At 47.5% G+C, this 15,170-nt stretch overlaps 12 non-coding genes across 12 annotated transcripts; 8 read left to right on the top strand and 4 right to left on the bottom strand.

Annotated features, from left to right (window-relative positions):
• The first annotated feature begins 2,178 nt into the window (after positions 1-2,178).
• On the top strand, positions 2,179-2,346 carry LOC138034551 (U1 spliceosomal RNA). The gene has a single exon (XR_011129064.1). It is a non-coding gene; the product is annotated as a U1 spliceosomal RNA (small nuclear RNA).
• Positions 2,347-3,324: 978 nt separating this feature from the next.
• Positions 3,325-3,444, bottom strand: LOC138034587 (5S ribosomal RNA). The gene has a single exon (XR_011129096.1). It is a non-coding gene; the product is annotated as a 5S ribosomal RNA (ribosomal RNA).
• Positions 3,445-3,711: 267 nt separating this feature from the next.
• LOC138034563 (U2 spliceosomal RNA) lies at positions 3,712-3,905 on the top strand. The gene has a single exon (XR_011129076.1). It is a non-coding gene; the product is annotated as a U2 spliceosomal RNA (small nuclear RNA).
• Positions 3,906-4,099: 194 nt separating this feature from the next.
• Positions 4,100-4,263, top strand: LOC138034605 (U1 spliceosomal RNA). Its single transcript, XR_011129112.1, has one exon. It is a non-coding gene; the product is annotated as a U1 spliceosomal RNA (small nuclear RNA).
• A 976-nt stretch (positions 4,264-5,239) lies between these two features.
• Positions 5,240-5,358, bottom strand: LOC138034573 (5S ribosomal RNA). Its single transcript, XR_011129083.1, has one exon. It is a non-coding gene; the product is annotated as a 5S ribosomal RNA (ribosomal RNA).
• Positions 5,359-10,432: 5,074 nt separating this feature from the next.
• On the top strand, positions 10,433-10,596 carry LOC138034608 (U1 spliceosomal RNA). Its single transcript, XR_011129115.1, has one exon. It is a non-coding gene; the product is annotated as a U1 spliceosomal RNA (small nuclear RNA).
• A 980-nt stretch (positions 10,597-11,576) lies between these two features.
• LOC138034574 (5S ribosomal RNA) lies at positions 11,577-11,695 on the bottom strand. The gene has a single exon (XR_011129084.1). It is a non-coding gene; the product is annotated as a 5S ribosomal RNA (ribosomal RNA).
• Positions 11,696-11,961: 266 nt separating this feature from the next.
• Positions 11,962-12,152, top strand: LOC138034553 (U2 spliceosomal RNA). The gene has a single exon (XR_011129066.1). It is a non-coding gene; the product is annotated as a U2 spliceosomal RNA (small nuclear RNA).
• Positions 12,153-12,346: 194 nt separating this feature from the next.
• Positions 12,347-12,510, top strand: LOC138034594 (U1 spliceosomal RNA). The gene has a single exon (XR_011129102.1). It is a non-coding gene; the product is annotated as a U1 spliceosomal RNA (small nuclear RNA).
• Positions 12,511-13,493: 983 nt separating this feature from the next.
• Positions 13,494-13,614, bottom strand: LOC138034591 (5S ribosomal RNA). The gene has a single exon (XR_011129100.1). It is a non-coding gene; the product is annotated as a 5S ribosomal RNA (ribosomal RNA).
• A 269-nt stretch (positions 13,615-13,883) lies between these two features.
• Positions 13,884-14,074, top strand: LOC138034554 (U2 spliceosomal RNA). Its single transcript, XR_011129067.1, has one exon. It is a non-coding gene; the product is annotated as a U2 spliceosomal RNA (small nuclear RNA).
• Positions 14,075-14,268: 194 nt separating this feature from the next.
• Positions 14,269-14,433, top strand: LOC138034609 (U1 spliceosomal RNA). Its single transcript, XR_011129116.1, has one exon. It is a non-coding gene; the product is annotated as a U1 spliceosomal RNA (small nuclear RNA).
• Positions 14,434-15,170: the final 737 nt, after the last annotated feature.

The raw sequence follows: 15,170 nt of genomic DNA on the forward strand, positions 1-15,170 counted from the left end.
GGAAAAGGCCTTTGATAGAGTGGATTGGTCATTTATGTGTGCTACTTTGTCGAGGATGGGTTTTGGCCCATCTTTTGTCCGTTGGGTTGTTCTGTTCTATTCTGCTGTCCAAAGCTCTGTAGTTGTTAATGGTTATCTGTCTCGGTTTTTTCCTTTGTCTCGTGGCGTGCGTCAGGGCTGTCCTTTGTCTCCATTATTGTATGTTCTAGTTTCTGAAGTGCTTGCTGTTAACATTCGTGCCAATCCACGTATCATTGGTCTTTCTGTCCCCGGGCCCCCGCGGGCCCTGTCTCCGATCTCGCAGTACGCCGATGACACCTCTCTCATTGTCACGTCTGATATTGCCATTGCTGCTATTTTTGAAGTTTATGCTCTTTTTGAAAGGGGTTCTGGTGCTAAGCTTAATCAGGGATCCAAATCCAAGGGATTGTGGCTCGGTTCGTGGTCTGGCAGGACTGACCCCCCTGTCACCCTGGACTGGGACCTCGGCCAAGATCAAAGTGCTGGGCGTCTTTATTGGGCCTGGGAATTTGGAGGAAGTGAACTGGCGTCCTAGGATTGATGCCGTGGAGAATGTGCTGGCTTCTTGGAGGCAACGCTCCCTGTCCTACGGCGGGAGAGCTCTCGTCATCAACGCCTTGGCCCTTTCTAGGGTTTTGGTACATTGCCTCCCTAATTCATGTCCCCCCTTGGGTTTCTTCCGAGCTTTGTAAATTGGTTTTTGGGTTTTTTTGGAAGGGCAAACGCGATCTGGTTTCTCGTGCTGTTGTTGTTCAGCCTACATCTGCTGGTGGGTTTTTCTGTCATTGATCTTCGTCTTAAGGTTTCTGCGCTTCTTGTCCAGTGGGTTCGGCGTTTCACTGTTTTCTCCGCGTAGTTGGGTCCATTTCTTTTCCTTTTGGTGTGATTCTCGTTTTGGTGTCCCTGCTCTTGATGTTGTTCTGTCCCGTCCTGAGGCCTTTTCCTCCAAGTCCCTCCCCCCGTTTTACTCTGCTCTTCTGTCTGCTTGGCGTTTGGTTGGTGGTTCCTTTTCCCGTCGGCGTCGTTCCTCCCTTGTCATTGCGTCTTTGTCCCCTCATCATGTTTGCTGCTGTTTCCTCTATCTCTGCAAATTCTGTTTATTTGTTTTTGCTGTCTGAGGATCGTCCGACTCCCCATTGTGTTGACAAGTTTTTTCCTTTGTATGGCTATACTCTCTACTGGCCTTCGACCTGGTCCCAATTGTTCTTCTTCAATCTTGACCGCCCAGTGATCGATCTCAACTGAAAGGTCGCCATGGCGTGTTGTACACTGCCGATCGCCTTGTCGGTTTTTGGGTACTCGGTCGACCCTTCTTGCTTTTTGCCGTCTTGCCTCTGAATGTCCTTCTCACTTGTTTTTCTCCTGCCCTCTTGCTCATAGTGTTCTTTCATGGTTACAGTCTCTATTGTTTGGTTTTTTCGTCTTCGTCCCCTTCTTTGGTTTGCCGTCACGTGCTGTTTGGTTTTTGACCCGGCTGAGATCCGTCGAGTTCCTCGTGTTTTCGTGTACATCCTAGGTTGTCTGTAAGTATTTTATCTGGCTCGCTCGGAATGACTTTCGTTTCCGTAATGTGCCGCCCGGTGCTCTCGATGTCATCGCAAAGGTCCGCTCTCGTGTCAAGTTCAATCTACCTCTCCTTTTTAAGCGTTTCAAGTCCCCCCGTCGTCTACGTTATTTTCATCGTCAGTGGGGTGCGTCTGGCATTATCGGCTCTGTTTGCAATGGTCGTTTTTCTCTGTCCCAGTTCTAGTCCCATTGTCGCCCCAAGCTGTTGCTGTCTCGCGGCGTACCTACTCCTGTTAGGATGAGTCTTTCTGACTGGCGTCCTTGTCAGGTCTGCCATTCGCCGCTGCACAGTTCGGTTGTTTTTGTTTTGTCCTGTAGTCCTTCGTCCTGTTGGTTTGCTTGTTTGTTTGTTTGATGTGGAAATGCCATTCTCGAGTGTAAGTCGGACGAGGCGTCTCGTGAATGCTTTTCTTCGTTAGTTTTGTTTTTTTTTTTTGTTTGTAGGGGCGGGGTTCGATTCCCCGGTGACGTTTGACGTGCTGGTGCACCCCCGTTTGAGGCGAACCATTGTTGTTGATGGATGAGTCTGAATGTCTGGCAGCCATTGCACTCACCCTACCGGGGGGCTGCCATTCGCCTTAAACATAAAAAAAACTTACCTGACGCGGGAGGCACTTGGTGATCAGGGAGGCAGTCCTCTCAAGGTGAGGCTCTTTCATTGCACTTCGATTGGGGTTGACCCTTGCGATTACCCCAAATGTGGGTAACTCGAGCGTATAATTTCTGGTAGTGGGGACCTGCGTTCGCGCTTAGTCCCGCACCAAACCCCGGTGGCAAAGTTGGCTAATGGGAAGTTTGTTGGTAACGTTTCAGGCAGGGCAGGGAAGGAGATGCGGTGGCGGTGTAAGGACTAAGGAAGGTGAGTTGTATTTGTGAAGTCCACTGCTGAAATTGTAGGTGAATGTCCGTACTTGGTGCACTGAAAAACTGTGATTTCATTTCTCTCATTCTTGGCCGTACAGAGAGGGAGACGACGTGTTTATTTCAGCCGCATCGATTTCCATCGATAGACGAGTGAGACAAGAAAATGCCAGCGGGTCGAGCTCTTATCCTCGTGCATCGTTTCGAAAACGTAAGTGGATGTGTGTTTGTACTGCTCCATCGCGATAGATTTCTTTTGCGTTGTGTTATGTTGCGTTCTGGAGAGCCCCGTTTGCATTGAGTAACTGAGGACCCGCCAGATCAGTTGGCGTTACATTTCTGTGCCAACACTTTGTGGTTTCTCTATGTTATCAGTTAATTGGATTGTTATCATAAAAAGTAAATCTTTCATGGTTCAGGATAGTGTCTTTATCGGCCCTTTGAATACGTACTGTCCGTGTTGAGCAGGGAACAGTAAGACTTTGAAGTGCGCTACGTCACGTAAGTCACGTTTTCGCAAGATCAATGTTGTAGTGTTGTAGCCTTCGTTGTATACATATCATCCGGGCTAGGTTAACTTCCATCTAATGCATAACAGTGCATGCATTTTTTACTTGTCGTATCCTGTTCTTTGCTCACACGAAAAGATACGTTTCATGTCATAAACGTTGGATTGATAAGATCTCGCGCGCACGCGCTCCCTTGGGAATACAAGTTCCACTTTCTCGTGTGAACTATTTTGTTTTTGTCGTATGTCTCATCTTTGACATATCGTTGGCATGTTGTGTTCAAAAAACCTGGTTTGGAATGTGTCTTTCTTTCATTGAAAGAAACTGAGATTTTTTGAGATAATCAAGTGTACAGAAGAAAAAGGGAAGCCTACAACACGGGGTATTCCCAGGCGGTCTCCCATCCAAGTACTAAACCCCGCCCGACAGGGCTTAACTTCGGTGATCGGACGAGAACCGGTGTTTTCCCTGTGGTATGGTCGTAGACAAGTAATTTGCCGTGAAAATTAAACTTTGTTATAAGGGAAAATGAAAACGAGGTCAGAGCAAGCACAATGTGCATTTGTCCTCTTGCCGTCACGCAAGTGCCATGCAATGCTGGTGCTGCTGCCCACTGTACAAGAGCGATCGTTGTGTGCGCCTCGCTTTCAGGTTGGCTTTGGGCATTCCTTCCTTGGCACGGATTGTAACGGACCACCATATCTCGTGGCCATGAGACTGGGAGCACCTTGTCCGCCGTGAGCCATTTACGGGCATCGCTTCTCGGCCTTTTGGCTAAGATCAAGTGTAGTAATCTGTTCTTATCAGCTTAATATCTGATACCGCTGCTCATCGAGCAGCTCATATATTAAACTGATTTTTGGAACTGGGCCGTGGAAAAGAGGCTTGCCTCGTCCCGGCCACGGGTTGCCTCGGTATAGCACTACCTCCGAGCGTGGCCCACTTCCCTCTGGGGAAGAAATAATCAAGTGAAAGCAGAAAAAGTGACCAAGCAACCAACCTTCACATTCTCTTCTCTTTTCTAGGTAGCATAGCAGCGAGTGGACAGCACGACACGACAGGACGAGGAGCACGTGACCTCCATTACCACATGGTATGCGCAGACAAGTTGCGTTTTGCGGTCCCGGAGAGGCTGAAAAGGCATACTTACCTGACGCGGGAGGCACTGTGATCAGGGAGGCAGTCCTCTCAAGGTGAGGCTCTTTCATTGCACTTCGATTGGGTTGACCCTTGCGATTACCCCAAATGTGGGTAACTCGAGCGTATAATTTCTGGTAGTGGGGACCTGCGTTCGCGCTAGTCCCCGCACCAAACCCCGGTGGCAAAGTTGGCTAATGGGAAGGTTTGTTGGTAACGTTTCAGGCAGGGCAGGGAAGGAGATGCGGTGGCGGTGTAAGGACTAAGGAAGGTGAGTTGTATTTGTGAAGTCCACTGCTGAAATTGTAGGTGAATGTTCCGTACTTGGTGCACTGAAAAACTGTGATTTCATTTCTCTCATTCTTGGCCGTACAGAGAGGGAGACGACGTGTTTATTTCAGCCGCATCGATTTCCATCGATAGACGAGTGAGACAAGAAAATGCCAGCGGGTCGAGCTCTTATCCTCGTGCATCGTTTCGAAAACGTAAGTGGATGTGTGTTTGTACTGCTCCATCGCGATAGATTTATTTTGCGTTGTGTTATGTTGCGTTCTGGAGAGCCCGTTTTGCATTGAGTAACTGAGGACCCGCCAGATCAGTTGGCGTTACATTTCTGTGGCCAACACTTTGTGGTTTCTCTATGTTATCAGTTAATTGGATTGTTATCATAAAAAGTAAATCTTTCATGGTCAGGATAGTGTCTTATCGGCCCTTTGAATACGTACTGTCCGTGTTGAGCAGGGAACAGTAAGACTTTGAAGTGCGCTACGTCACGTAAGTCACGTTTTCGCAAGATCAATGTTGTAGTGTTGTAGCCTTCGTTGTATACATATCATCCGGGCTAGGTTAACTTCCATCTAATGCATAACAGTGCATGCATTTTTTACTTGTCGTATCCTGTTCTTTGCTCACACGAAAAGATACGTTTCATGTCATAAACGTTGGATTGATAAGATCTCGCGCGCACGCGCTCCCTTGGGAATACAAGTTCCACTTTCTCGTGTGAACTATTTTGTTTTTGTCGTATGTCTCATCTTTGACATATCGTTGGCATGTTGTGTTCAAAAAACCTGGTTTGGAATGTTCTTTCATTGAAAGAAACTGAGATTTTTTGAGATAATCAAGTGTACAGAAGGAAAAAGGGAAGCCTACAACACGGGGTATTCCCAGGCGGTCTCCCATCCAAGTACTAACCCCGCCCGACAGGGCTTAACTTCGGTGATCGGACGAGAACCGGTGTTTTCCCTGTGGTATGGTCGTAGACAAGTAATTTGCCGTGAAAATTAACTTTGTTATAAGGGAAAATGAAAACGAGGTCAGAGCAAGCACAATGTGCATTTGTCCTCTTGCCGTCAACGCAAGTGCCATGCAATGCTGGTGCTGCTGCCCACTGTACAAGAGCGATCGTTGTGTGCGCCTCGCTTTCAGGTTGGCTTTGGGCATTCCTTCCTTGGCACGGATTGTAATCGGACCACCATATCTCGTGGCCATGAGACTGGGAGCACCTTGTCCGCCGTGAGCATTTACGGGCATCATAATGATGTTAATAATGAAAATGATAATGATAATGATGTTGTGTCTGTTCCTTCCTCCCTGTGTGGCTCCGGCCTCGGGGGTGGGTGTTGTTTCTGGGGGGGTGGGCTCTGCGTCCTCGTCGCAGTGCTCTGGCTCTGCTGGGGGTCCGCAGTCTATGTGTGTAGATGAACGTGACAATGAGCTCAATGAATTGGTGAGCCAGCCGTTGCTGGACAGTGGGTCGGGGGGGGCTGAGGAGAGGGTTCTGGATCCCTCTCCCAGCGGTAGTGTTTTGGGGGCTTCCACCGGTCAGGCCGGGGAGTCTCAGGAGGAGGGGCAGGAGTCCTCCCCTACCTTTTCTCCCCTTTCGGGGTCTGTGTTTACCGTCATCGGGTGTGCCTGAGGTTGGGGTTGATTCGGGGGATGATGCTCTGGCCTCGGTTGTGGATTCTGGACCTTTGCGGTCGAAAATACCGGTCAAAGTTGGGCGCGGGTGGTTTGGGGGGGGTTGAATCCCCCACTTGTATCAAGGGAAGAGACTGCATCTATGGTGCAAAAACTGAAGGCATCTCTCCCATCATCAAAGGACGATCTCGTTGCTTCGGCTTTTTGTTGTTCCTCTTCCTCCCTCGGGTCAGTTCTCGTAGTTCTGGCTCGGGGATGGCCCTCCGTCCGTCCTCTCGTTCCCGGTCTCGTTCCGGTGACGAGAGGACCCCTCCTAGTCCTCTTAGCCCGGATCCTCATAGGTCTCGTCGTCGTCCTTCTTCGCCTAGCCCTGCTAGGCGCCGTTATTTTGCCATTGTCTCGCCACCTTTTTGTTTTTTGCCATGGGTTTTGTCACTACTTTTATTACTTTATTATGGCTCTTACTGTTATTTCTGTTAACGTTAAATGGGTTGAGAGATGGTGACAAGCGTCTTGGTTTCTCCAGTGGTTGTCCCATCTCTCTCCTTCGGTAGTTTGTCTACAGGAGACCCACGCCGTCTCTAATGATGATCTTCTTCTTGGTTTTCTCGGTTTTGGTTACTTTGTGTGCTGGTTCTTTTGGTACCAATCATTCTCGTGGTGTGGTTGTTTTGTATCGTTCGTTTTGGAGTGTAAGTCTGTGGTTTGTGAGTTTGATGGTCGTTTTGTTTTGGTTGAGTTTTTCTCTTCGTGGTTCTTTTTTTCGGGTTGCTTCTATTTATGCTCCCAATCGTAATCCTGACCGTGATGCTTTTTTTTGGTTCGTTGTGTTGACTCTATTGATCCTGCTGTTCCCACTCTTTTGTGCGGCGATTTCAACACGGTCCTGGATCGTGTTCGGGATCGCCGTGGGGGTCTTGTCCTTTTGATGTCTCTCGTGAAAGTTCTGCTCTGTTGTCGGCTATTTTTTGGATTGTTGTGTGGTGGATATTTGGCGTGAAAGGCAACCAAAAATGATTCTGCTTTCACCTGGTTCCGGCCCGATGGGGCCCTTGCTTCGCGCATTGACCTCATCGGTTGCCCGTATGCTTGGGTGCCTTATGTGTCTTCTGTAGACATTCTGCCGTGTCCCTTTTCTGATCATTGCGCTATTTCTTTCTCATGGGCTCTCCCCAGCTCCGTTCCTCCGGGTCCGGGGTTGTGGAAGCTCAATCTTTCTGTTCTGGATGAGGCCGAGTATATCGACCTCATCTCAACTTTCTGGTCTTATTGGCAGTCTCGTCAGTCTTCTTCTTTTTCTTTCCCTCACTAGGTGGTGGGACAGTGGCAAAATCCCATATTAAACGTATTAGTATTAATTATTGTAAAGGTCGTGGTAAAAGTAAAGTAGTGGAACGTAATATTTTGTCTAGTCTTGCTGCCCATTTAAAAGTTCATATTGATTCTGGTCGTCTTTCTTTTCTTCCTGCGTATCTTTCTACTCTGTCTCGTCTCCGTGCTTTGGATGTTGAAGTTGCTCGTGGTGCTCAAGTTCGTGCCCGGTCGAGGTGGGTGGAGGAGGGTGAGTCCTCCTCTGCTTACTTCTTCCGGCTCGAAAAGAAAAAACGGCACTGACCGTAATATCTCGGCGCTGAGAGCTAGTGATGGTACTTTGGTTACGGACAAGGATGGGTTGTGTGATGTTTTTCGTTCGTTTCTTTCTATTCGGATCTTTTCTCTGCTGCTCCTTGTGACTCCAATGCTCGTGCTGAGCTTCTTTCTAACATTTCTTCAGTTCTTCCGTATAATGATAGTGAGGTGTGCGAAGGTCTTCTCAGCCAGGAGGAGTGTTTTGCAGCTCTTCAGGGCATGGCCCGTGGTAAAGCTCCTGGTTGTGATGGCCTTCCCATGGAATTCTATTTAAAATTTTGGCATGTTTTGGGTTTTGGATTTGGTTTGTGTATTGAATTCTGCTTTTGGTTTTGGGCTGTTTGTCTCACTCTCAGCGCCGAGGTTCATTATTTTTATCGTTTAAGAAAGGGGATCGTCTTGACCCTAAAAAACTGGCGTCCAATCTCCCTGTTGAATGTCGATTATAAAATTGCTTCTCGTTCTATTGCTGCTCGTCTTCTTAAAGTTATTCATTTGGTTGTTGATAAAGATCAGTCTTGTGGTGTTCCTGGCCGTTTTATTGGTGAAAATGTTGCTTTTCTTCGTGATGTTGTTGATTTTTGCTCTTCTTCTGGTGTTCCTGGGCTGCTCTTCTTTCTCTTGACCAAGAAAAGGCATTCGACAGGGTTGATTGGACGTTCCTTCGTTCTACTCTATATGCCATGGGTTTTTGGGCAGTCTTTTGTTGGGTGGGTTAATTTATTTTACAATAATGTGAGTAGTTGTGTAAATGTTAATGGTTATATTTCTAATTCTTTTAGTTTATCTCGTGGGGGTGAGGCAGGGGTGTCCCCTGTCTCCCCTCCTTTACGTTTTGGTTGCCGAGGTACTTGCATGTATATTCGTTCTAGTGGTTTTAATTTCTGGTTTGTCTCTTCCTGGTTCTTCGTCTTCTCTGCCTGTTATTTCTGCGTACGCTGATGACACTACGTTGGTTGTTTCTTCTGTTCCTGGTATTTTGGCTGTTTTTGATGTCTATTCTTTGTATGAGAGGGGGTCTGGGGCTAAATTAAAATTTTGGAAAATGCGAAGGTTTGTGGTTGGGTGGTTGGAATGGGCGCACTGACTCACCGGTGAACATTACTTGGTCATCGGTGAAGGTGAAGGTGTTGGGGGTTTTTCTGGGTCCGGGTAACTTGGAGGAGGACAATTGGAGGCCGCGTATCACCGCGGTTGAAAATGCTTTGAACTCTTGGCGTCAGCGTTCGTTATCCTATAAGGGCAAGGCACTTGTTATCAATGCCTTGGCCCTTTCCCCGTGTGTGTGGTACGTGGCCTCTTTAATCCATGTTCCCCGGTGGGTCAGTGTCGAATTGAATACGTTAATTTTTAAATTTTTTTGGAGCGGTAAGCGAGACTTGGTCGCTCGTCGTGTTGTGGGTTCAGCCTTCTTGTTTGGGTGGTTTCTCTGTTGTGGATTTTTCAGTGTAAGTAAGGTTATGGCTCTTCATGTTCAGTGGGTTCGTCGTTTTGTTTCTTCTCCGTCTTCTTGGGTCACTTTCATGGTTTTTGGTTTTCTTCTCGGCTTGCCGCTCCTCCGCATCTCGTTTTTTTCTGCTCCGCTTTGTTTTTTCGCCGGATTCTCTGCCTCCGTTTTATCGTTCTCTGTTGACTGCTTGGCGGGCGTGTAAAGGATCCCTTACAGCGTCTTCTTTGGGTATTGGTTTCGGGTATTGATTTTTGTCCTGTTTCTACTATGACCACGAAATCTGCTTATTTGTTTCTTTTGTCCGAGAATGCTGTCTCTCCTCATTGTGAGGAGAAGTTCTTTCCTTTGTTTGGTTCTCTTTATTGGTCTTCTACTTGGCGTCAGCTTTTCTTTTTTTTTTGATTTGGATCGGCCAGTTATTGATTTGTCTTGGAAAATTTCTCATGGGGTCCTTTACACGGCCGAAAGGCTTGCTGGTTTTGGTTATGCTCTTTCCACTGCTTGTTTTTGTTCTGCTCCTGTCGAGTCTCTTCAGCATCTGTTTTTTCACTGTCCTCTGGCGGTCAGTGTTTTGTCCTGGCTTCAGTCTCTTATGTTCTTGGCTTCTCCTCTTTGTCCTTCTCTATCTTGGTTCGTCATGCACTTTTTTGGTTCTCGGCTGATGAGTTGTCTGTGGTTCCACGGGTTTTTGTTTATATGTTGAATGTCTGCAAGTTTTTTGTATTTGGGGGGCTCGGAATGATTTTCGTTTTAGGGGTGTTCGTCCTTCGGCTGTTGATGTTATGGAGCGTGTGAAGTCTCGGGTTCGGTTTAATCTTCCCGTTTGTTTTTTCCGTCGTTTCCGGTCTGACCGCCGTCGTCGTTATTTTGTCCGTCAGTGGGGTGGTCGTGGTGTGGTGGCGTCGTTGCGTAATGATACTCTGGTTGTTCACATTTAGGTGCTGGTTTTGTGTTGCGTGTGCCTGTCCTGGCCTTTTTTTTCGGGGTGAACCAACGCCTTGGCGCTGGGTAAGTCGGTTGACGGGTGGCCCTTTTTTGTGGGTCGCTTTTCACCCTTGTGCTGGGTCGTGCTTGTTTTGGTTTTGTCCAGTTTGTTTTTGAGTCTTTTTTGTCGTTTTGTCGAATTGTCATTTAGGAGTGTAAGTCAGGCGAGGCATCTCCTAGTGCAATTCCTCGTTTGTGTGTTTGTCTTTTGTTACTTGTTGGTAGGGGCGGGGTTCGATTCCCCGGCGAAGTTGGCGTGTTGGTGCACCCCCGTTTGAGGTGAACCGTTGTGTTTGACGGATTCGTCGTTATGTCTGGCGGCCATTGCACTCACCCTACCGGGGTTAAACATAAAAAACTTACCTGACGCGGGAGGCACTGTGATCAGGGAGGCAGTCCTCTCAAGGTGAGGCTCTTTCATTGCACTTCGATTGGGTTGACCCTTGCGATTACCCCAAATGTGGGTAACTCGAGCGTATAATTTCTGGTAGTGGGGACCTGCGTTCGCGCTAGTCCCCGCACCAAACCCCGGTGGCAAAGTTGGCTAATGGGAAGGTTTTGTTGGTAACGTTTCAGGCAGGGCAGGGAAGGAGATGCGGTGGCGGTGTAAGGACTAAGGAAGGTGAGTTGTATTTGTGAAGTCCACTGCTGAAATTGTAGGTGAATGTTCCGTACTTGGTGCACTGAAAAACTGTGATTTCATTTCTCTCATTCTTGGCCGTACAGAGAGGGAGACGACGTTTTTTATTTCAGCCGCATCGATTCCATCGATAGACGAGTGAGACAAGAAAATGCCAGCGGGTCGAGCTCTTATCCTCGTGCATCGTTTTCGAAAACGTAAGTGGATGTGTGTTTGTACTGCTCCATCGCGATAGATTTCTTTTGCGTTGTGTTATGTTGCGTTCTGGAGAGCCCGTTTTGCATTGAGTAACTGAGGACCCGCCAGATCAGTTGGCGTTACATTTCTGTGGCCAACACTTTGTGGTTTCTCTATGTTATCAGTTAATTGGATTGTTATCATAAAAAGTAAATCTTTCATGGTCAGGATAGTGTCTTATCGGCCCTTTGAATACGTACTGTCCGTGTTGAGCAGGGAACAGTAAGACTTTGAAGTGCGCTACGTCACGTAAGTCACGTTTTCGCAAGATCAATGTTGTAGTGTTGTAGCCTTCGTTATATACATATCATCCGGGCTAGGTTAACTTCCATCTAATGCATAACAGTGCATGCATTTTTTACTTGTCGTATCCTGTTCTTTGCTCACACGAAAAGATACGTTTCATGTCATAAACGTTGGATTGATAAGATCTCGCGCGCACGCGCTCCCTTGGGAATACAAGTTCCACTTTCTCGTGTGAACTATTTTGTTTTTTGTCGTATGTCTCATCTTTGACATATCGTTGGCATGTTTGTGTTCAAAAAACCTGGTTTGGAATGTTCTTTCATTGAAAGAAACTGAGATTTTTTGAGATAATCAAGTGTACAGAAGGAAAAAGGGAAGCCTACAACACGGGGTATTCCCAGGCGGTCTCCCATCCAAGTACTAACCCCGCCCGACAGGGCTTAACTTCGGTGATCGGACGAGAACCGGTGTTTTCCCTGTGGTATGGTCGTAGACAAGTAATTTGCCGTGAAAAATTAACTTTGTTATAAGGAAAATGAAAACGAGGTCAGAGCAAGCACAATGTGCATTTGTCCTCTTGCCGTCAACGCAAGTGCCATGCAATGCTGGTGCTGCTGCCCACTGTACAGAGCGATCGTTGTGTGCGCCTCGCTTTCAGGTTGGCTTTGGGCATTCCTTCCTTGGCACGGATTGTAATCGGACCACCATATCTCGTGGCCATGAGACTGGGAGCACCTTGTCCGCCGTGAGCATTTACGGGCATCGCTTCTCGGCCTTTTGGCTAAGATCAAGTGTAGTATCTGTTCTTATCAGCTTAATATCTGATACGCTGCTCATCGAGCAGCTCATATATTAAACTGATTTTTGGAACGGGCCGTGGAAAAGAGGCTTGCCTCGTCCCGGCCACGGGTTGCCTCGGTATAGCACTACCTCCGAGCGTGGCCCACTTCCCTCTGGGGAAGAAATAATCAAGTGAAAGCAGAAAAAGTGACCAAGCAACCAACCTTCACATTCTCTTCTCTTTTCTAGGTAGCATAGCAGCGAGTGGACAGCACGACACGACAGGACGAGGAGCACGTGACCTCCATTACCACATGGTATGCGCAGACAAGTTGCGTTTTGCGGTCCCGGAGAGGCTGAAAAGGCATACTTACCTGACGCGGGAGGCACTGTGATCAGGGAGGCAGTCCTCTCAAGGTGAGGCTCTTTCATTGCACTTCGATTGGGTTGACCCTTGCGATTACCCCAAATGTGGGTAACTCGAGCGTATAATTTCTGGTAGTGGGGACCTGCGTTCGCGCTAGTCCCCCGCACCAAACCCCGGTGGCAAAGTTGGCTAATGGGAAGGTTTGTTGGTAACGTTTCAGGCAGGGCAGGGAAGGAGATGCGGTGGCGGTGTAAGGACTAAGGAAGGTGAGTTGTATTTGTGAAGTCCACTGCTGAAATTGTAGGTGAATGTTTTCCGTACTTGGTGCACTGAAAAACTGTGATTTCATTTCTCTCATTCTTGGCCGTACAGAGAGGAGACGACGTGTTTATTTCAGCCGCATCGATTTCCATCGATAGACGAGTGAGACAAGAAAATGCCAGCGGGTCGAGCTCTTATCCTCGTGCATCGTTTCGAAAACGTAAGTGGATGTGTGTTTGTACTGCTCCATCGCGATAGATTTCTTTTGCGTTTGTGTTATGTTGCGTTCTGGAGAGCCCGTTTTGCATTGAGTAACTGAGGACCCGCCAGATCAGTTGGCGTTACATTTCTGTGGCCAACACTTTGTGGTTTCTCTATGTTATCAGTTAATTGGATTGTTATCATATAAAAAAGTAAATCTTTCATGGTCAGGATAGTGTCTTATCGGCCCTTTGAATACGTACTGTCCGTGTTGAGCAGGGAACAGTAAGACTTTGAAGTGCGCTACGTCACGTAAGTCACGTTTTCGCAAGATCAATGTTGTAGTGTTGTAGCCTTCGTTGTATACATATATCATCCGGGCTAGGTTAACTTCCATCTAATGCATAACAGTGCATGCATTTTTTACTTGTCGTATCCTGTTCTTTGCTCACACGAAAAGATACGTTTCATGTCATAAACGTTGGATTGATAAGATCTCGCGCGCACGCGCTCCCTTGGAATACAAGTTCCACTTTCTCTCGTGAACTATTTTGTTTTTGTCGTATGTCTCATCTTTGACATATCGTTGGCATGTTGTGTTCAAAAAACCTGGTTTGGAATGTTCTTTCATTGAAAGAAACTGAGATTTTTTGAGATAATCAAGTGTACAGAAGGAAAAAGGGAAGCCTACAACACGGGGGTATTCCCAGGCGGTCTCCCATCCAAGTACTAACCCCGCCCGACAGGGCTTAACTTCGGTGATCGGACGAGAACGGTGTTTTTTCCCTGTGGTATGGTCGTAGACAAGTAATTTGCCGTGAAAATTAACTTTTGTTATAAGGGAAAATGAAAACGAGGTCAGAGCAAGCACAATGTGCATTTGTCCTCTTGCCGTCAACGCAAGTGCCATGCAATGCTGGTGCTGCTGCCCACTGTACAAGAGCGATCGTTGTGTGCGCCTCGCTTTTCAGGTTGGCTTTGGGCATTCCTTCCTTGGCACGGATTGTAATCGGACCACCATATCTCGTGGCCATGAGACTGGGAGCACCTTGTCCGCCGTGAGCATTTACGGGCATCGCTTCTCGGCCTTTTGGCTAAGATCAAGTGTAGTATCTGTTCTTATCAGCTTAATATCTGATACGCTGCTCATCGAGCAGCTCATATATTAAACTGATTTTTGGAACTGGGCCGTGGAAAAGAGGCTTGCCTCGTCCCGGCCACGGGTGCCTCGGTATAGCACTACCTCCGAGCGTGGCCCACTTCCCTCTGGGGAAGAAATAATCAAGTGAAAGCAGAAAAAGTGACCAAGCAACCAACCTTCACATTCTCTTCTCTTTTCTAGGTAGCATAGCAGCGAGTGGACAGCACGACACGACAGGACGAGGAGCACGTGACCTCCATTACCACATGGTATGCGCAGACAAGTTGCGTTTTGCGGTCCCGGAGAGGCTGAAAAGGCATACTTACCTGACGCGGGAGGCACTGTGATCAGGGAGGCAGTCCTCTCAAGGTGAGGCTCTTTCATTGCACTTCGATTGGGTTGACCCTTGCGATTACCCCAAATGTGGGGTAACTCGAGCGTATAATTTCTGGTAGTGGGGACCTGCGTTCGCGCTAGTCCCCGCACCAAACCCCGGTGGCAAAGTTGGCTAATGGGAAGGTTTGTTGGTAACGTTTCAGGCAGGGCAGGGAAGGAGATGCGGTGGCGGTGTAAGGACTAAGGAAGGTGAGTTGTATTTGTGAAGTCCACTGCTGAAATTGTAGGTGAATGTTCCGTACTTGGTGCACTGAAAAACTGTGATTTCATTTCTCTCATTCTTGGCCGTACAGAGAGGGAGACGACGTGTTTATTTCAGCCGCATCGATTTCCATCGATAGACGAGTGAGACAAGAAAATGCCAGCGGGTCGAGCTCTTATCCTCGTGCATCGTTTCGAAAACGTAAGTGGATGTGTGTTTGTACTGCTCCATCGCGATAGATTTCTTTTGCGTTGTGTTATGTTGCGTTCTGGAGAGCCCGTTTTGCATTGAGTAACTGAGGACCCGCCAGATCAGTTGGCGTTACATTTCTGTGGCCAACACTTTGTGGTTTCTCTATGTTATCAGTTAATTGGATTGTTATCATAAAAGTAAATCTTTCATGGTCAGGATAGTGTCTTATCGGCCCTTTGAATACGTACTGTCCGTGTTGAGCAGGGAACAGTAAGACTTTGAAGTGCGCTACGTCACGTAAGTCACGTTTTCGCAAGATCAATGTTGTAGTGTTGTAGCCTTCGTTGTATACATATCATCCGGGCTAGGTTAACTTCCATCTAATGCATAACAGTGCATGCATTTTTTACTTGTCGTATCCTGTTCTTTG

Source organism: Montipora capricornis, unplaced genomic scaffold (assembly GCF_036669925.1).
Source record: "Montipora capricornis isolate CH-2021 unplaced genomic scaffold, ASM3666992v2 scaffold_128, whole genome shotgun sequence".
NCBI lineage: Eukaryota > Metazoa > Cnidaria > Anthozoa > Scleractinia > Acroporidae > Montipora > Montipora capricornis.